Source organism: Eucalyptus grandis, chromosome 7, assembly GCF_016545825.1.
Source record: "Eucalyptus grandis isolate ANBG69807.140 chromosome 7, ASM1654582v1, whole genome shotgun sequence".
Lineage (NCBI taxonomy): Eukaryota > Viridiplantae > Streptophyta > Magnoliopsida > Myrtales > Myrtaceae > Eucalyptus > Eucalyptus grandis.
The window spans coordinates 2,168,187-2,189,474 of record NC_052618.1 but is presented as its reverse complement, the minus strand read 5'-3'; the positions used below and the strand labels follow the sequence as shown (position 1 = coordinate 2,189,474).

The window sequence follows — 21,288 nt, the reverse complement described above, 5'->3', positions numbered from 1 at the left end:
GGAGGGCGAGGGGTTGCGGGGAGGTCCGGCGGGGCTAGGCGGTGGCCGGAGGTGGCCGGACGGTGGCTGGTCGGTGCGGAACAGGGGCGAAACAGGGCTGATTCGCGCGGAGGGAGGAGCGGCAGCGGCGGACGGCGGGACGACGGCGAGCGGCGGGCGCGGCGTGGGCGTGCGGTGCGGTGCGGCGGTGCAGCGGCAAGACGGGCGGCTGCTGTCTTCGTGCGCCTGCGGCTTCCGCTCGAGCTTTTTGCTTTCTGGTTTTTGCTTACTAGCGTGCGGAAGAAGGAAGAAGAAAGAGAGAGAGAGAGAGAGAGAGAGAGGAGAGAGGATGAGGATTGACCGGTCAAAATGAGGAGAGAGGAGAGAGAAGTCGGTGGAGGGAAAAAGGGGAAAGCTGTCCGCACGGATGGGGGAAGGAAAAGGGGAGAGGAGAGAGAGAAAAGAAAGAAAAGAAAGAAAAGAAAAGAGAGGGAGAGAGGAAAAAAAAAAATACATATTCACTTATTTCAATTTTCCTTTCTCTTTTCCTTTTCCTTTCTATTTTCTTTTTGAAATTTTTTTCTTCCGATAATTTCTTTATCAAATTTCGAGACTCCGCCAATAAATTGACGAGCGATGAGACATGATCCTTAAAATAAGAATTATGACGCGCTTGTAAAATTCCGATTCCCGAAATCGATTCACTTTCGCGTTAAAACCAATCGTACGTGATTTTAGCTCAATCCAACCAATTAGGTAACTTTTAGGGATTTTACAGCTGATACATCCCTTAACGGCTTCACCAAATAGGTTAGTTAACTGGCACGAACGATCGCCTGAGAAAAGAGCCATACAAAAGACGTCGACGAAACGCCCATTTCACTTTATCGAAACGGGGTCGAATTTCAGGATGTCACAGAGTGATAGAGGGAACTTTACAAGCGCTCTGCAAGCTTCAATGGTATGATGTTGATATTGGGTGGGGAAGACAAAATGGTTGAACTTGATAAGTACAGAGAGGTTGATGAACACTAAGGTCATCATATAGATGCTAGAAGATGATCTTGGAATGGAGGCAAGCTGACACTAAACGAAAAGGACCAATACTATTGGGTCATGATCAAGAACCATTGGAATTTGCTTGCTTGTACCCTTGTATTATGGAATAGTCACTAAAATATTTATGTCAGACTAGGTATATGTGGAAACTTGTTCTTCACTTTTGTTGATCTACTTTTGGTCCGTGAAAAGTTGGTGATCCAACAAGTGATTATGGGTGTTCAACTGCAATTTTATGTAAACCACCCACCAAGCTTCTAGTAGAATTATATCTGCAATCTTCAATTGTGCTTATCTTGATCAATTCTACTCAAACTTCTTGTTAAAATATATTTATTTGTATCACTTGATTAAGATTTCCCTATGGATTGTCAAGAAGTGTCCAACCATGTCTATTTCTCGCTATGCTCACAAATTGAGTGAGCCTTTGATTTATTAAAAAAGATATGAAATATTCTCGCTAATTTGTAAATATGTTTCTTTTACATTATGTCAACGCGAGAATATTAAAGTTACGATCATCATCTTTTTCAATTTTAAACAAATTAAAATAAAAAAAAAGTTAAATTAATCACACCAAGGACTCTTCGAACATATGTTTACCAAACGGCATTTTCCCAAAGTTGCTTTGCAATACACTTTTTAATTACAGTTACTAAACAATCTTTGCATTTCACCAAATCCCTCTCAACTAAAGGCATTTACATTTCCGAAAAGCCTTCATTAAAAGTTAAACCAAACGCACCCTAACTTCATTTTCGTCGTGACTTTCCTAATCAAAATTCTAATTTAGAAGAGGATGAAAGTGTGTCAATCACATGTCAAATGCAACTTGTGAGGTTCAACGCTATTACGGCGGGAAATCTAAAGGCTTATGGCTCCCATCCCAATTAGGTCAAAAGAGTTTTCCTATCCATATTTATGTTGGACAGTCCTCTTTATCACTAATTGGAATGAGCGGGACCAAGAGAGAATTATCACAAGTCGTTCCCCATGCGGGTTCCTCCTCTCGGTATCACTCTGATAAACAATAGCACGTCTCTCTATATGATAACAAGATAAATCTTCAGACTACCGTGCAACAGTTGAGAGCAGCCTGCTAGGATTGGTTATTGGCCACCTTGTAGAAAAGCCTTGTACCAATTGGCAGTCTTTAGCAATGCGTTTGAGGTTGTCCTTATAGTCAGTGTAGTAAAGCCCGAACCTCGGTTTGAAGCCCGAGGTCCATTCCCAGTTGTCAGCGAGTGACCAGTGTATGTATCCTTGCACATTCACTCCGTTCCTGCATTGCCCAAATTGATCAGCTTCAGAAGTTGTTACCGGGTGTTGGCCTCGGGGCAGAGCTAACATTAAGAGTTTAAACCGGTCGTCCTAGTAAAACTGGATCAAGCCATGACTTGCCACACACATGCAATCACGAATTAGCGATAACTTGGTGTGAATGCAAAGAAACATGCATATCATCCTCTTTTGACACATGCGGCAAATTAGACATGCGGTTAACAAGATGCTTGCATTGCAGTGGCAGATAACCAAAGTAGTGAGGATTGCAAATGCGATGGAATTGAGGACTTACTTCATCGATTGAAGGACACGTGCGAGATGCTGCTTCAAGCAATCAATCCTGTGAGGATCGTTCAGCGCTTTGGGCAGCGGACGGCCCTCTACATTTCCTTCAGTGACACCTGTGATAAAACATATTTCCTGAGTAAAATATGTTACTTTTATATGGGAGGTCCAGATATGTACGATGATAATCTGGATGATATATCATTAGAAATGCGACTCCTACCATTCTCAGTAATGTAAATCTTTGGGTTTTGGTACTTCTGCTTTACATGGCCCAAAATTTGCACCAGACCATCTGGATACCTATATATCCACTCAATCCCTTCAGCCTGAAAACAAAGATCCGTTATTGTGGTAATAAGGTTCGACTGTTGTGCTGCAATGAGGTTGTAAAAGCATTACTACCTTTGGACCGATTAATACGCCGTCCCTTGATGCTGAAATTTAGAGGAGTGGGTTAGAAAATGATCGATTATCATTCCTAATCATCTTAATACATCTTTCATGATCTTGGAATGGTAAAGATATGACTCGTCATTACCAGTTTCATTCACTAACGAGTCAGAAGAGTAGCTAATTGCCCCTTCACGTTCATTTTCCGGGATGTTTCGAGCATACTGTGTTGAATAGTAGTTGATACCAATGAAGTCGAGAGACCCTTTCATCATCTCCTTCTCCTCTGCAGTGAAAGTGGGTAATCTGTCTTTCACCAAGCTTCTCATTATGCTTGGATAATCTCCATTCACCAACGGATCAAGGAACCTATCAAGAAATAATGACTTCTTGTTGAGCTTCTCCAAAAATGAACTATCGTATGGGGAATGAGCTAGCACGAAATTTATGTGGCATCTATTTTCTGAAAGGCCGCTAAGTGTTCAACGTATATATTTAAGTTCTACGGTCGACATGGACGCCCAGAATAGGACTAAAAGAAGTAGAAAAAATGTTGGCAAGTAATCCCTTCTCGCATTACTCCTTTTTCAAAAGGAATTGACAGAAATGAAAATAATGAATCCCCTTGCTAGCAAGATCAGAAGTAGTGCTAACCCCGCATCGATTCAATTTGCAAAGGCAATTCATCAGGCAAGAGTAAGGACCTCTCCATTCTCCCTAACACGGGTGGAAAAATTGATACGCAGCCCATCCTCTATTGAGTAATCCCTGAGTGGCGGCATCAATAATTGTCTTGACTAAGACTAACAGGGTCGACTCTACTATCGGCAGAGGCGAGCGTCAAAATTAGTTCCCTCAGATGAGAGGGAGTTAACATCTCTGAAATGTCATTTAAATGCCATAAGATGATTTTGGTACTCGACTTTAGCAAGGCTAATGTGGAAAACCATGAATAGACAGGTAATTTAAACTGTCTTAGAACCAAGGATATGAACTTATGGAGGTGCAACTATTGTGATTAGGCATCTGAAAGCTCATGTGTGTTGTAGCTACATAAAAAGAAGGTATATAAATCTGATCACGTCCATGTATGCAGATGGAAGATTCACTCACCAACCCACAGCGAAGTCCATAGCTCTCTCTGCTGCAGCTTTGTCATCTGAACTATCTGAGTATGGAATATAATTTTTTCCCACGAGGCTAATTCCAATTTCTCCTTTTTGGTCAGCCTACAGTAGTATATAACCGTCGGGTAAATACCTTTCTGAGAGAACGGAAGCACACAAGTCTGATATTTGTGCTGAGTGTTGATCGGACAGAATGAAGGCAAAAAGCCAGCATTAATTTGAAGTGTGCTTAATGGCATGCATACAGGAACTAAAATCGTGCATCACCTCACCTTAAATTTTTCTCTGTAGAGCTTAACAGCAGTTGCATGTGCAAGCAAATGAGTGTGGGCTACGATGTAAGGCTCTGTAGAAGAGTTACCAGCAGAAAAATTTGTACCCCGACCCGGTGCAGCTAATCCAAGGTCATACCCAAATAGAGCTGTAGCTAGTGGCTCATTTGTGGTAATCCAGTTCTTTACCCTATCTCCATATGTCTTGAAGCAATCTCGCAATAGTCCCTAAAATCATTCCTGCATATCCAGGGAAACACCAAACCCAAACTTGTGCTTCATTGTCAAGAACTAATACTCAAATCATTTAATTTACAGAGTACCTCGTGCTTACAGTATATTACGGCTTAAGAATCCGCCATACTTGTCCTGCAAGGCTTGAGGGCAGTCATTGTGCATCAGTGTGACAAAAGGTTTGATGCCTGCAAGTAATCACAGAGTAAGATTAGGACAAAGCTTCTTCACAATACAACAGTATCTCTCGGTGTCATTGTCATTGGCTTACCGGATGCTACCAATTCATTTATCAAATTGTTGTAATAATGAATACCCTGTTGGTTTATTCCACCATTGACTGATCCTTCTGCATTGGAATTTAGAGTGGCAAGCAGATCAGCATTAGAATCTCTTCGTTGGCTAATACTTCACATCTTCACATGTAATAAACAGACGGTTGGAAGAGCAAATGCTACCGGTACGGTACTTACGAGGAAGAATTCTGCTCCAGGAGATGGAGAATCTGTATGTGTTTACCCCGAGTTTCTTCAAGGTTCCTACATCTTCCTGTACACATGATGATAAATTTATCGTATACAGATGACTGATTTGTCACAGGTTCTACAAAGAATTATGTTGTTGTCTATGGTTGAAAAAAATACGGAATTGGACTCACCTTGTAACGATTATATGAGTCTATAGCAACCGATGCATTACTCGCATCCCAGATCTTGCCTGGACACGTGAAATTCGGGGAACAAGATGAGGAAGAACTAAACCCAATTAGTGTGTTCAGCTTTAATCAGAAAGCTTTTTACATATGTTGACACCTATTTTTACAAAAAAAAAAAAAAAAAAAAAAATCCGTCATTCAAAAAGTCAATAAAAAATCAAGAAAATTGGAAAAGAAAAAAAATCGATCGGGTCGACCGGATCTGGCCTTGGCCCGACCCGCCCACTTCTCTTTTTTATATATTTCTTCCCCCCGGCCCAGCCACCTTTCCCCCGTCGGCTGGCCCACGCCCCATCCTTCTCCCTCCTCCCGTCTTCGCGTAGGGACCTGCGGAAGACGAACGGAGGAAGCCGAAGAAGGATCTCGCAGAGGATCGACAACTGCGATTTCAGAAAAATGGAAGCAATGAACGCTTGGCTGCAACGTGGCAGCTCCTGCAGTTGACGAAGCCCAAGAAAACCTGCAGTCGTTGTAGCTGAAAATAGACTGAACTCGGTCCCAAGGAGAAGACGGACTCACAGGCATACATAGAGGCAAGGAGGTGAGATCGACCGAGAAAGATTAGAGCTGAAGATGGAAAAGAAAGAGCTGGCTTCGTGGGCTAGCGAAAGGCATTTCGGACAGAGGCAAAGAAAAAGGAACCAACGGAGGTTTTAAAAGAAAAGATGAGAAGCAACGAGAGGGGGATTGGCCGAGAGAGATTGAGACGGCCTTTGGCGAGAGAACTTGAAGGGAGGAGAGGGTTCTCGACTGGTTTTTTTTTTGTGGGAGAGAGAACAAAGAGCACCAAAGAGTGAGCTTGAGAGAGGGATAGAGGACCAGGGAGAGAGCGTTTTGCCGTCGCCTGAAGTACGCCCTTTGCTCGCCATCCGAACCAGGTAGGCTTCCCGTTTCACTTCGAGGTCTCGGGCCGGGCTCGCGGCCGACCTGTTCACGCGAGCTTTGGCTTCACCGATCCTCCATGAAAGCTCATAGATGTCCTAGTGTATGTTGATAGACGTCCGTACTTGTGCTTGAGTTTATACCAGTCAGAAGATCCTTCTTTTGCATTGTGTATGCTAACCGGTTGATGAAATGCTTGAAAGAGACTTGAGTCTGTGAGTACGTTGTGGCTGAAAATATTTGCTGTGTTCACACCTGTTCGAGTGTGATGTATGTCCCTTAGCGGATTTTGAGTGTTGCTTGTGCATATTGTGTCGATTTTTACTCGGATTCGAGCCTCGAGTGAGCCCGTATGTTTATTTTTAGTTGCTGCACGCCCAACGTTTGACAGAATATCCCAAAGAGAATCGAGAAAAAACTTGCGTTCAAACCCGGTCTAATTTGCGCTTGTTTATATATACGTTGGACCATGTCTGTCTCTTATGTTTTCATCGCAATTTCATGCGATTTTCGTGAAGTAATCATGTGCGTTAGAGCTTGGGGTGTTTGCATCCGAAAATGGTGTATCAACTCTCGAGTTAGATGGCCGGCGTTGATTTGCGACGGTTGGGTTGGTTTGGTGCTAGAAAGGATGCTAAGTGCTTTGGTTATTGTTGTTGTTCGAATTAGTTTTGGTAAAGAAACAAATTTTGGTGAGGAATGTCGTGAGGAAGGAGAAGGCATTCTTCGGGAGGGTTGCGGGCGTGCGGGGACAAGCACGAAGGAGAAGAAGACCCAAAAGAAAAAAAAAAACATAAAAAAAAAAAAAAAAGAAAAAGAAAAGCATGGAAAAAGTAAAAAGTAAAACAAAATATTAAAAAGAAAGGAAAAGTTGGTCTTGGGAAGGAGGAATCGCAGGAGGGGAGTGTGCGGTGACTGAAAGGATTTTTCTTTTATTTTTTCAGTTTTTTTTTTAATATTTGAATTTTTTTAAAAAAAAAAATCTAAAAGGGCGAATCTGGATTTAGGTCGGGTCAATGGCCGGATCGGATCTACCCGCTCCGAACCCATTATCCGAATATAATAATATTAAATATTAAAAATATATTAAAAATTTCAAGAATTCAAAAATTTTCAAAAAAATTAAAAAATAAAAAAGAATTCGAAAAATAATAAAAATTCAAAAAACTTTCCGAAAATTCAAAAATTCGGAAAACATTAAAAATTCGACCCTTTAAAAAATAAAAAAATTTAAAAAAATTTAAAAATTTTAAAAAATTTTAAAAATTAAAAAAAAAAATATTAAAAATTAAAAAAATTTGAAAATTAAAAAAAAGTGTAGGATTTGGTTAGAAAATTGTTATGTATTGCATTTTTAGTGTAATTAGGCATTTATTTGCTCGTTTATTAATTATATATCATGTTTAATTTGCATATCTAATTATGTTTAATTGCACGTGTTTAATTTTACTGCAATTAGGACCTTGTTAGCTACGATTATTACTTTAATGATTGCGCACCTACATGATCACCTCGCATGTTAGTGGATAGGTATAAAATCAATTCAAACTGCCTGCCAAAAATCATTTTGTTAAAATGAACAAGATTTGGTACCGAAAGGGCACTAATTGGTTAATTAGTGTAATCAAGTCCCCCGAACCTAGATTCTCTCGATTGTGTAGGAAGTGAGGTACGCTCCCATGCCTCACTTGGTTTCTAGCCAACCCCATAGGCTAGTGGTGACTCCTTTTGTGCAAAATCCATGAAAAAAATATCCCAACGTCACGCGGGGTATGGGCTTGGGAGAGCTCGCGCCGATCATTAGGCCTTAGGCCCGTCCTTTTGGGCAATACCCCTAAACCATTCCCTCCCCCGGGTAGGTCGCGACAGCTTGGCGACTCCGCCGGGGAATTGGTTTTAAACTTTTGAGGACTTAGGCCAAAATTAATCTTGTTCAAAAAATATTTTTGTTTAGCGGCAAAGATAGTATGTGCATCCATAACATGTCAAATGTTAATTGTTTATGGGAGTTATAAGGGGTGGTGATTTCTAACGTTTGTTTTGTAGGGGTATAAGAGTGAATGGTTTATTCATGTTTGAAGTGCTAATTGTTTTTTTAAATTGTCATGCATGAGTCTCCTGCATTGCACTACACCATAGCACACACAACCTGCCGCCGGACCTGGGCCGCATAGGATCACCTAGGATGGTGTTAAGGTGGATACCACTCCGACTACAACCGCGTAGTACGATTCGCCCACCTTAACCCCGAAATTTCTTTCTTCACGTTGAAGGTACCCACCCCGGTCTGCAATCGCGCGACACGGGTCGGTTCTTTGACGAGCCGAGTCATGGGTAACCCGACCTAGCCGCAACCTTGCTGGTTCAGTCCGTGATCCCATGGCTCCATTTTGAGCCATTTAGAGTAGAAATTGAACCACCGTCCATGCGTATGTCTATGTCATTGGCTTTGCTACTCAATGAGTAGGGTAAGATTTTCAAATTCTCTCCTTCGTAATTTACTTATTCGCTTTCTTTTTTTGGTTGGTTCATGGCAAATTAGGTTGATTGTAACTGTGAGTAGTATATGATGGGGATGCCCGAGATTCACATCATTGCTACCCCGAAAGCCGAGCTTCGCACATGGTGGGATAGACTAGACTCGACTGGCCATGATTGGGTTCGATCCAACGTCGGACGATTACTTCCCTTTTAGAAATAGAAACTCATTATGGTGTTGTACGAGCGTTGGCGCATGTCTGTGCCCCGAGACTTGCACATTCGTATTCGGTGACCACGAGCTCACTCCAACCCCGGAAGAATACAGTATTGTCATGGGAAAGCCTTTGGTGTCGGAGTTAATTGGCCCAATGTAGGGGACTGAGCATGCATCGACCTTATCTGATTTCCTTAGAGTTAAGGAGGATGACGTGAGGAAAGTTTTGAAAGCTAATCGCAAGACTTGCCCGTTTTCATTCCTAAATGAGCTTTTTCAAAATACCCCATCTTTTCAAAAGAATAGGATCTTCCTGCTAGCCTTCTTTGGGTTTGTGTTATTCCCACATTGTAGGAACGCTATTAACCCTTCCGTGGCATGGGTAGTTCGTGAGACATGTATGGGAAAGGGTTTTGTTAACGCCATCCTGACTGAAACTTTTCTTTCCCTTACTCGTTTCAAAGAAAACAAAAACAAAATTTTCCATGCTCCTCCTGAACTCTTGCAAATTTGGTTTTTCTCTCACGTTAAAGGGTTTGGTAGCTTAATGACTGTGAACGACATCTCTGACTCTAGCCACCCTATCCTGAAGTTTAAAGATAGGAAGGTGTTTGCCCCCGATTATCATTATTCTGAGTGGTTAGCTTTCATGACCAACCCTGGACCTGAAGATTTCCAATGGCACGCCAAATGGCTCCGAGTTCGAGAAGCGCGGTTCGTGTGTGGGCCTACGGGACCTATTCCTTTGTTGGGAATTACCGGAGTCACTGAGTACTACCCAACCCGAGTCGCTCGCCAGTTCCAAGAAGTTCAACAACTTCCATCGACGATTCAAGAAGACCCGCTCAGGATAGACTTCCCTGATGGATGCCAAGATCACGAAGACTCCGTTGCGTTAGTCAAGTCCATGTGGGATATGTGCCATCCCCGGAAGCTGATATGGTCCGAAGAGGAGTTGGAAGGACAAGAGAAGACCTATTATGCCTCAATGGAATACATCCTTAGGCATAAAATCCCAGAGAGCCTACGCCCGAAGATTCCTGACGTGCCATTAAAGACCACCCATCGAGCCGAGATCAAGCGCCTCAAAAGGAAGCTCGAAGAAGCCGAGGAACGTGCCTCGAAGTTGACTCGAGTTAGAGGAGCAGATCCATGGCGGAGCTGTCCTCATTAGTTAGATCGAGTCAAGTGCGATATGTAATGGGTCAATGCTCACCTATGTTACAATGTTAAAGAATTTGTCTCGAGTCGCGTTATCGGGAGTTAAGAGTCATGATTAACCTCGTTGTTTAGGGGTTCTCCCTCATGTCTTTTCCTGCGTTATGTAGCAACATTGCTTTCAATGAAACGAGCAAATTTGGGCGATTAGATCTTTGTCATGGACCGACCGCCTAATCATTACTCCATGCTTATACATGCTTATCTATAATTGTTCAGGTACTAGCCGATCGATTATCTTTTACCGATCGTCGACATGGCCAAGCGGAGATCCCCAATTCGCACGCGCGCGAAAGTCAGAATGGAGAACGAGGACACCAACATACGCTTGGCCAAGATGGAGGACCAGCTGGCCCAACTCACCACAATGATGCTTGAAATAAGCCAGAAGCTTAAGGAGCCCCCTGTCAGTAGCCGTCATGGGAACATCCACTCCGTGTCAACGAAGGCACGCACGTTGCTGATCCCCTGGAAAGAAATTGCTGGGGAGGCTCCTTCTATCACGCCAATTATCGTCAACTGATCCTCCTCCAAAGGAAAACCCAACACCCCGTCTAAGCGAAGAGAATGAAAACGCTTGGCAAAGATGGAGGAGCGACCGTGTGCCTTGCAAGGTTACGAGCTGAAAGGAGCGATAGGCTGTCTCCATACACCAAGACTAACTTCCCGAGAACTTCCAAGAGCCCGAGTTCACAAGAAAATATGACGGAACGGGATGTCCCAAGACCCACCTCGGATATTACATGAGGAAAATGGCTCGCTACGCCGACAACGTGCCATTTCTCATACACACGTTCAAGATAGCTTGGAAGGCATTGCCACGACGTGGTTCATTGCGCTGGACATTGAAGAATTCACTAGTTGGGAAGATTTGACCAACGAGTTCTTGCAGCAATACCGATTTAATACCGAGCTCGCCCCTACGAGAGAAGAATTGACCCGCGTTGAAAAGAAAAGAAGTGAGTCATTTAAAGCTTTTGCGCAAAGGTGGAGAACCATGGCCTCACAGGTGAAGCCAGCTTTGAATGAGAGGGAGATGAAGCAACTATTCCTCAAGACATTACCCCGAATACTTCCAAGGATTAGTATTTTCGGGATGCCAAACCTTTTCACAGCTGGTAGATGTAGGTGAAGGAGTTGAGTGGGCACTCATCGAAGGGAGGATATCCACCAGAGGCACGAAGAAATTCCAGGCGAGAAAAGATAAGGAAGCTGCAGTTGAGGTAGCGCTCGTGCAAGAATCATTTTACCCTAAGTCGCCCAAAGACACTCGCGCACAAGCCTATGGCCGTTCAAGGGAGCTCATCATGAGCATATGACAAAGGCAAGAGACCCTTTCGAAAGGAATTTTCCCCACTGCCACGACCATTGTCAAAGCTGTTGCCTATGCTTTTTGAAAAGAGGATGGTTGCAAAGGAAGTACCTAGGGACAACCCCACGAGGTTCGCCGGGTTTGATGTGACCAAGACCTGCGAGTACCACATGGGAGAAAGGGGGCATGATGTAGATAGTTGCAATGTGCTAAGGTACAAGTCCAACGGTTACTAGACAAAAACATTTTGACGTTTAAGGAAGCTCGGCCTAATGTGCAGCGTAACCCCTAGGACCATGCGGAGGGAGTGAACTCAATCTTTGAGGAGACACAGGCAAGTCAACAGCCTCTAGTTGCGAATGCTTCCAAGTTGTATGAGTCCTTAGTGTTGGCAGGATACTATGGAGGTCATCAGGATGTCACCCCGGAAGAGAAACTGAACCGCTGTATTAATCTTCTGGTGATAGCTTCAAAGGAATTCTCATTAGAGCTTGACTCATCCTAAAGTGAAGAAGAGCATTTCCTTCTCTACCCAAACACTGATATCCATTGTTTTAACCAATTTGGGCCTGATTATTCATTTCTGAATCCCGAGCGGTGATCATCTCCCTTCACTGGGGCAAGGCATAAGAATTGACCAAACACAATTGACAGTCACGAAAATATCTCGAAAGTCATAAGAACTGTAAAAGTTCAAAGAGAAAAAAAAAAAAGAAGAAAAGAAGAAGTTCGACAAATTATGGGGCATGAAAAAGCAGTGTGCCTAGTAAAAGCAAGGCCAATGCCCGTCAAGGAAAATAGCCAAAAGGTTGCATCTTATGTGAAAGAAAGATTATCAAAATCCAAGTGCCGGTGAAAAAAAAAAGAAAAAAATCATCATCGCAAAGGGCAAAGGAAATTAGAGAAAGGAGCAAAGCTCCCATGTAGAAATGATTAGTCAATGGGCTTTCGAGATGTGCAGCGTTTCAAAAGCCAAATGCCTTCGAAGATCGAATGACATGGTCACGATGCTATGATGATCACTGACTCTTAAAACCCCCTTGAGAATTTTAAGCCTTTCAAGCCTTTCCCAAGCCAACATTACAACCCTCTTCCGAAGTCTCTTCTGATTGGGATGGTTTGAGTGAAAATGAGAATGCCACAAAGAAGCTATTGCTTGAAGAAGTGGAAGTAATCCTATCTTGTCTTATCTTTCAAGTTCTTGACTTGTAAACCCGACGAAGATAGCAACAAACGTTCCTCTATTGGCCTCAAAGCAATAATTCCTTTGCGTAAGTCCTAAACGAGCCTATATTGCGGCTTTTTCAAAAGACCTTTTTGATCGATCATACTGTGCTCATCGCGAATGTTTTTGAAAGCCTTTGATCTGGGTTATGTGAGGTACCCTCAGCAACCAGTTATCTCCCACATGAACGGATGGGATCAAGCAGCCATTTTATCGAAAGTGCGTGAGAAGCCCTTTCTGACTAAGAAGCTCTAGTTTGACATGCTTAATAAGCCTTGTTCACAAGTCGTGATCGTCTTGATAAGAACTTGACTCCTAGAGAATTTGATGATTAATGATATGTCCACAAGCAATATGACAATTTTGCGCCACATGATGCCGATTGAAATCAAATGTTTTTTTCAAAACAGTCGGACTTAGCTTGATTAGCTTGTTCAATTAATGCTACGATTGCCAATATGTCTCTTGATGACGTCCCTAATGACATTTGCTCAAGTTGAGTTTGACAGGATTCTTCAGTGAAGCCATGTAGTTTCAAGGAGTTAGCGGGCGCATCCCTAAAACCCAAAGGTATGGTTAACCTTAAACCAAGTCATCCCAAAGGTTCATGGGTTTTCCTCAAACCATGTATTTTCAACTTGGTCGAAACCTGTTGTTACACGGTGAGCTTTTGTAGCTCGGTGAGCTTTGTAGCCCGGAGTCCTTCTTCCTATGACACGGTGAGCTTTGTAGCCCGGAGAGTTTTTGTAGCCCGGAGAGCTTTGTAGCCCGGAGTCCTTCTTCTTATGACACGGTGAGCTTTGTAGCCCGGAGAGCTTTTGTAGCCCGAGAGCTTTGTAGCCCTGGAGTCTTCTTCTTATGACACGGTGAGCTTTGTAGCCCGGAGAGCTTTTGTAGCCCGGAGAGCTTTGTAGCCCGAAGTCGTTCTTCTTATGACACGGTGTGCTTTGTAGCCCGGAGAGCTTTTGTAGCCCGGAGAGCTTTGTAGCCCGAAGTCTCTCTTCCCATGACTCGGAGAGTTTTATATCCCAGAGTCTTCATGCTCTTCTTATGACCCGGAGAGTTTTTGTATCCGGAGTCTTCCTTTTATCGACAAGACGCACATCCATAAATGAGTCCTTTTGTCGACTGATACGATGCTCGGCACTCGGGGTCCCTCTACCATTGAAATAAATTAGGTGTCTTTTGTCTTTGGATGCAACATCTTCGATGCTACATTCAAAGAGGGGCAGCTGTGACACCTATTTTTACAAAAAAAAAAAATCCGTCATTCAAAAAGTCAATAAAAAATCAAGAAAATTGGAAAAGAAAAAAAAAAATCGATCGGGTCGGACCGGATCGCCTTAGCCCGACCCGCCCACTTCTCTTTTTATATATTTCTTCCCCCCGGCGGCCCACCTCCTTTCCCCCGTCGGCTGGCCCACGCCCCATCCTTCTCCCTCCTCCGGTCTTCGCGTAGGACCCGGAAGACGAGAACGAGGAAGCCAAGAAGGATCTGCGAGATCGACAACTGCGATTTCAGAAAAATGGAAGCAATGAACGCTTGGCTGCAACGTGGCAGCTCCTGCAGTTGACGAAGCCCAAGAAAACCTGCAGTCGTTGTAGCTGAAAATAGACTCGAACTCGGTCCCAAGGAGAAGACTCGACCGCAGGCATACATAGAGGCAAGGAGGGCCGACTGACCGAGAAAGATTAGAGCTGAAGATGGAAAAGAAAGAGAGCTGGCTTCGTGGGCTAGCGAAAGGCATTTCGGACGAGAGGCAAAGAAAAGGAACCAACGGCGGTTTTAAAAGAAAAGATGAGAAGCAACGCAGAGGGGGATTGGCCGAGAGAGATTGGAGACGGCCTTTGGCGAGAGAACTTGAAGGGAGGAGAGGGTTCTCGACTGGTTTTTTTTTGGTGGGAGAGAGAACAAAGAGCACCAAAGAGTGAGCTTGAGAGAGGGATAGAGGACCAGGGAGAGAGCGTTTTGCCGTCGCCTGAAGTACGCCCTTTGCTCGCCATCCGAACCAGGTAGGCTTCCCGTTTCACTTCGAGGTCTCGGGCCGGAGCTCGCGGCCGACCTGTTCACGAGCTTTGGCTTCACCGATCCTCCATGAAAGCTCATAGATGTCCTAGTGTATGTTGATAGACGTCCCAGACTTGTGCTTGAGTTTATACCAGGTCGGAAGATCCTTCTTTTCTGTTGTGTATGCTAACCGGTTGATGAAATGCTTGAAAGAGACTTGAGTCCGTGAGTACGTTGTGGCTGAAAATATTTGCTGTGTTCGCACTGTTCGAGTGTGATGTATGTCCCTTAGCGGATTTTGAGTGTTGCTTGTGCATATTGTGTCGATTTTTACTCGGATTCGAGCCTCGAGTGATCCCGTATGTTTATTTTTTAGTTGCTGCACGCCCAACGTTTGACAGAATATCCCAAAGAGAACCGAGAAAAAACTTGCGTTCAAACCCGGTCTAATTTGCGCTTGTTTATATATACGTTGGACCATGTCTGTCTCTTATGTTTTCATCGCAATTTCATGCGATTTTCGTGAAGTAATCATGTGCGTTAGAGCTTGGGGTGTTTGCATCCGAAAATGGTGTATCAACTCTCGGAGTTAGATGGCCGGCGTTGATTTGCGACGGTTGGGTTGGTTTGGTGCTAGAAAGGATGCTAAGTGCTTTGGTTATTGTTGTTGTTCGAATTAGTTTTGGTAAAGAAACAAATTTTGGTGAGGAATGTCGTGAGGAAGGAGAAGGCATTCTTCAGGAGGGTTGCGGGCGTGCAGGGGACAAGCACGAAGGAGAAGAAGACCCAAAAGAAAAAAAAAAACATAAAAAAAAAGAAAAAAGAAAAAGAAAAGCATAGAAAAAGTAAAAAAGTAAAACAAAATATTAAAAAGAAAGGAAAAGTTGGTCTTGGGAAGGAGGAATCGCAGGTGGGAGTGTGCGGTGAGAAAAGACAACTGAAAGGATTTTTTCTTTTTTTCTTTTTTCAGTTTTTTTAATATTTGAATTTTTTTTTTTTTTAAAAAAAAATCTAAAAGGGCGAATCTGGCTTTAGGTCGGGTCAATGGCCGGATCGGATCTACCCGCTCGAACCCATTATCCGAATATAATAATATTAAATATTAAAAATATATTAAAAATTTCAATAATTCAAAAATTTTCAAAAAATTAAAAAATAAAAAAGAATTCCAAAATAATAAAAATTCAAAAACTTTCCGAAAATTCAAAAATTCGGAAAACATTAAAAATTGGACCCTTTAAAAAATAAAAAAATTAAAAAAATTAAAAAATTTAAAAAAAGTTAAATTAAAAAAATTAAAAAAATTAATTAAAAAAATATTAAAAAATTAAAAAAAATTTGAAAATTATAAAAAAGTGTAGGATTTGGTTAGAAAATTGTTATGTATTGCATTTTTAGTGTAATTAGGCATTTATTTGCTCGTTTATTAATTATATATCATGTTTAATTTGCATATCTAATTATGTTTAATTGCACGTGTTTAATTTTACTGCAATTAGGACCTTGTTAGCTACGATTATTACTTTAATGATTGCGCACCTGCATGATCACCTCGCATGTTAGTGGATAGGTATAAAATCAATTCAAACTGCCTGCGAAAAATCATTTTGTTAAAATGAACAAGATTAGGTACCGAAAAGGCACTAATTGGTTAATTAGTGTAATCAAGTCCCCGAACCTAGATTCTCTGGTTGTGTAGGAAGTGAGGTACGCTCCCATGCCTCACTTGGTTTCTAGCCGACCCCAATAGGCTAGTGGCGACTCCTTTTGTGCAAAATCCATGAAAAATATCCCAACATCACGCGGGGTATGGGCTTGGGAGAGCTCGCGCCTGATCATTGGGCCTTAGGCCCGTCCTTTGGGCAATACCCCTAAACCTGTTCCCTCCCCCCGAGGGTAGGTCGCGACAACATATCGTAGGAAAATCAAATGGTAAGGCGTATAGAAATATAATAATAAATAGTCGACGTTAAAAAAGAAAGAAAGCGAGAACCTTTTGCAGCATAATCATCCCAAATGCTTGGTCCCTTACCACCTGCAGATCCTTCGATCTGCATAATAACAATTTTCGGTCCTTGTTACGCAGGAAATACGAAAAAGCCCCACTTGTTCGGCCGTTTAGGCCATAATGAATCATGTAATTGATCAACATGAACTCCCATTTCCAAGACATGCATATTTAAAGCTTGAACAAATACTGATATGCAAGGTTGTCATCATATATTTATCATGCTGAAACGGGTATTCACCTGCTGAGCAGAAGAGGCAACTCCAAACAAGAAATCACTTGGGAAGTCTGACCTCTTGACCGTTGGTTCATCTATCGTCACTGCACAAAGACGTAACGTTAATATCTCCGAAAGACTTAGAACATGGTTGAGCTGCTGGTCAAAATATTATCTTTTACTAAGGAGGAAAAAAAGAAGAAGAAGAAGAAGAAAAAGAAGAAGAAGATCCAAGTCGTTTCCAAAATGATTATAGACATGACGAGTACGTCTCAGAACATGCATGTCGCATGCAGAACAGAGGTGGTAGAGTGCGAGTAAAAGGACCATTGTTGGTGATGGTGATGGTGATGGTGAAGAAGATGACACGATCAATGAAGCAATCGAATAGAAAAAATTGGGTTGGGTGAAGAATTAAATACTAGAAAGCATTCTCCTTTGAGTAGTAAGAATGTGAAGTGGATCAACCAACTTCAAACAGCACATATTCCTAAGATGGTAAAAGCTTGTTCGTTTGACAATTCTTGACTCCAATTATATCCTTCCATCTCAAACAACTCTTCAAACCAACTCTCTAGTAGTCTTTTAGTTTCCACTCGGAATCAAGAAAATATTGGATACCGCTTAAATTCCATCGTGTCAAAATCTTAGTCAATTCATTAGGCGACATGTGTCGCCCGAGCCCCACTGTGCTAGAACCCATCTGATACTTCAGAGAAAAGAGAGTTAAAATATATGGAGAGACCACACAAAGACGGGAGAGCAAATTGCAAGCATTAGGGAGGGGATCGGGGAAGGGATGAAAGCATTATCAGCGACCACATGTCGCTGAACTTGGATTTGCTGCGAATCGCAAAACGAAACTTTCTCCTTTGACATCGAGATGGGGTTCGTCACTCCCCTCCGCTGCTGCTCCATCCCTTCCTTTCCTGGATGGTTTTGCCCTCCTCCTCCATCTCCAGTTGAGGTCGGAGAAGGGAAAATGGGCCATCGCGGAGGGGAAAGAGAAAGACGAAGACCGTGAAAGGAATGCATGCACCCAAAGAAGAAGACCGTGGAAGGAATGCACCCAAATTTGAGGTCGGAGAAGGGAAACTTCACAAAGGAATGCACCCAGAAAATAACGAAAAAGAGAGACCAAAGGCAACCAACCATTGGCCACGTCCGTCGACGACGCCGACAAGATTGAAACAAATGAAAAGACGACGTAGAACAGTGCGAGTAAAAGGGCCATTGTCGGTGATGGTGAAGAAGATGACACGATCAATGAAGCGATCGAATGGAAAAAAAACTGGGTCGCGTGAAGAATTAAATACCGAAAGCAAACTCCATTGAATAGGAAGGATGCGAAGCGGAACAACCAATTTCTAACGCCACATTCCTGACATGGTAAAGACTTGTTCGTTTGACAACTCTTGACCTCTGACCATACCCTTTCGTCTCAAACAACTCTTTAAACTAACTCTCCAGTAGTTTTCTAGTTCCCACCCCAATTCTAGAAGGTTTAATATATTTTCTTTAATCTAATAATAGGGCCTCACATACAAAAAGCATTGTTGAAGGAAACCCATTTGTAAGGTAAAAAAAAAAAATTGTAATGGCTATGTATTAGTTAAGCCAAAAAAGGCTTTGTTTGATATTTAACAAAAGTAAAAAGTATCTTCCTTTTATTTACATGCCAATATACGTGAATGTACTCATTAATATTTTTACTTTGTGAAAGTATCAAGTGTTTCTAATTCAGAAATAAAGGGTAAATGCATATATCACAAATTTCTAATTAAAAAAAAAGGTAAAAAGAGAAAAGTCAATCCAAACAAATTGTAAATAGTTTTATTTGAGCGATTATTAATAATAGAGATTTAGTGCGGTATAGTAGGCTATAAACCAAATATATTTGGACAAATAAAAAATAAAACCATTTTCAAGTATGTTGATCTAATTATCTGATTATATAAGTAAGTGAAATATAGAGCTTTTAAACAATACAGAGGGCTAGTGCCCCATGTGGATTCTTTCTTAAAGCGATGGAAAAATAACATAATTAATTCATGAACTTTAGTCTAATATGTAATATGATCCATGAATTTTAATTCAATATTTAATGCATTCCCTAAACCGTTAATTCATTTAATGTGAATTTTAAATTTTAGTCCAATGTTCAATATGATTCCCCAACTTTTAATTATTTCATATAGTTTTAAAACTAAGTTGAACATCTATTAATTATTCAATAATCTACATTGAACAAATCAAAAGTCTGGAGATGATATTGCAAATTGAGCCAAAACTTGAGGATCATATTACAAAATTGAAAGTTTAGAAATGATACTGCATATTAAATCAAAATTTAGATATGCTTTGTATTATCATCCCTACATCAATATGCCATAATGTTTTTGGATCCCTAAGGCCCTGTTTGGTAACCATCCAAACATGGCCAAATTTTGATTTTTTGTTCCCAGAATCAATTTGAGCCCAAAATCGCGTTTGGTAAAATTTTCGTTTCCGGAAACAAATTTGTTTCCAGGAACAGATTGGGAGTTGAATCAAGAATTAAAAAAAAAAAAAAATGTGATTCTTGTTCCGGAATCAGAATTGAGAATCAAAACCCTTCTTCTTCTTCTCTTTTTTTCTTCTTCATTGACCGTCATCCCGCTACTCGCCACTCGCTGCTCGCCGCCGTTTTCCGCCGCCGGTCGCCACCACCGGTCACTAGCAATCGGTCTGGCGAGCTTGCCGGAGGCAAGCCTAGCCACCGGCAAGGCCAAGCCTTGCCAATGGCCAGGCAGCCTCGTCGAGGCTAGGCAAGGCCCGCCTAGCCTTGGTGAGGCTCGCCCAACTTTGTCGGTGGCCAAGCGGGCCTCGCCTAGCCCCGCTGGTGGCCAGGCGGGCCTCGCCCAGCCCTGGCGAGGCTTGTCCAGCCTCAGCGAGGCTGACCTGGCTACCGGCAAGGCTGGCCTGGCCATCGGCGAGGCTTGGCCTCGCCAGATCTAGCAAGACCGAGTCTTGGGGGGGCTGGGCGAGCCTCACCCAGCTTCCAATGAGGCTTGCCCGATGAGGGCCGGCCTCTCTGATGGCCAGCGATTGAGGCGTGTTGGCGTGCTTCACGTGGATCCAACTTTTAGATCAATCAAGAACAGAAGCACCGTGTTAAAAGGTACAGAAAATATGCACATGTTTCTAAGGTGGGAGAGCTGTCAGTTGGCCTAATATGCCCCACCAATTTTTATTTCAAACATTAGCCGCTCGAGCTTCATAATCAATGTTAAAGAGCAAGTGGAGCCCATTCGAGGCAAGACTTTCAATTCCATGCAAGAAAATTTCTTTTATCTGAATTATTATTTCAAAAAATGATTGGATGATAATATTTGATTTATTATGAAAATAACTGTTTAGACTACAAAAAACTAATTAATAAAAAATTATAAATTATTGCAGGCTTTTAAAGAATTTATTGCTCATAATAATTTCTTATTTTCATAATAGCTCAAAAATTGTTGTGCTAGCAAAATCGTATTATTTTTTACCCAATTTCCTTTCACTTCTCATGAGAGGATTTCTCAAGCATTTTGTGTGAAATGCTAAGTAGCAATAACATTGATACATAACATGATATGCCAACACGCGATAAGAAAAGTGGGGAATGGTGGTTATGTCATCGAGAATTGCACATTGTTCATTAGTCATATCATATCGTGCTTTTAAGTCTCTACAAAGACCGCGAGCAGTCGCTGCCGCCGTCGCCATTGCCATCTTCATCTTCATCTTCATCATTTCACGATGGCTAAAACTAGTCACCGCTCCAAAGAACTCGAACCCATCAATGGCTTCTGCGCCGAAACCAGGACCTTCCGCAGCCTCAGGCCCTCCGTCCCTCTCCCTCCTCTTCGTCGTTCCTCGTTGATGCCACCACCGGCTACCGAGTCACCTACCCGCGCTTCATCTCGCAATGCCGCGCTCTCTCGTCCTTCCTTGTCAGCCGCTTCCCTTCCCTCTCCAAGAACGACGTCACCCTCGTCCTCCCGCCTCCTTCCCTCCACGTCCCCGTCATCTACTTCACTCTCCTCTTCCTTGGCATTGTCGTGTCCCCAGCGAACCCCTTGAGCTCCGCCTCCGAGATCCGCCACCTGGTCGGGCTCAGCAAGCCCGTCCTCGCTTTTGTCACCTCCCAAGCAGCTCACAAGCTGCCTACGCTCAGGCACGGCACCATCCTCATCGACTCGCTCGAGTTCGAGTCCGTTTTGCCCTGGACCGGCCTGAAGGAGACCGATCCCGTTCTCCGCAATGTCAACTGGGTCACGCAGGCTGACCCCGCAACAATTCTCTACTCTTCGGGCACGACGGGCCGGGTCAAGGGCGTACTCATGATCCA

At 42.7% G+C, this 21,288-nt stretch overlaps 1 pseudogene; it reads right to left on the bottom strand.

The window, feature by feature from the left end:
- Nucleotides 1-2,109: 2,109 nt before the first annotated feature.
- Nucleotides 2,110-18,147, bottom strand: LOC104454783 (annotated as a pseudogene).
- Between the last annotated feature and the right edge of the window lie 3,141 nt (nt 18,148-21,288).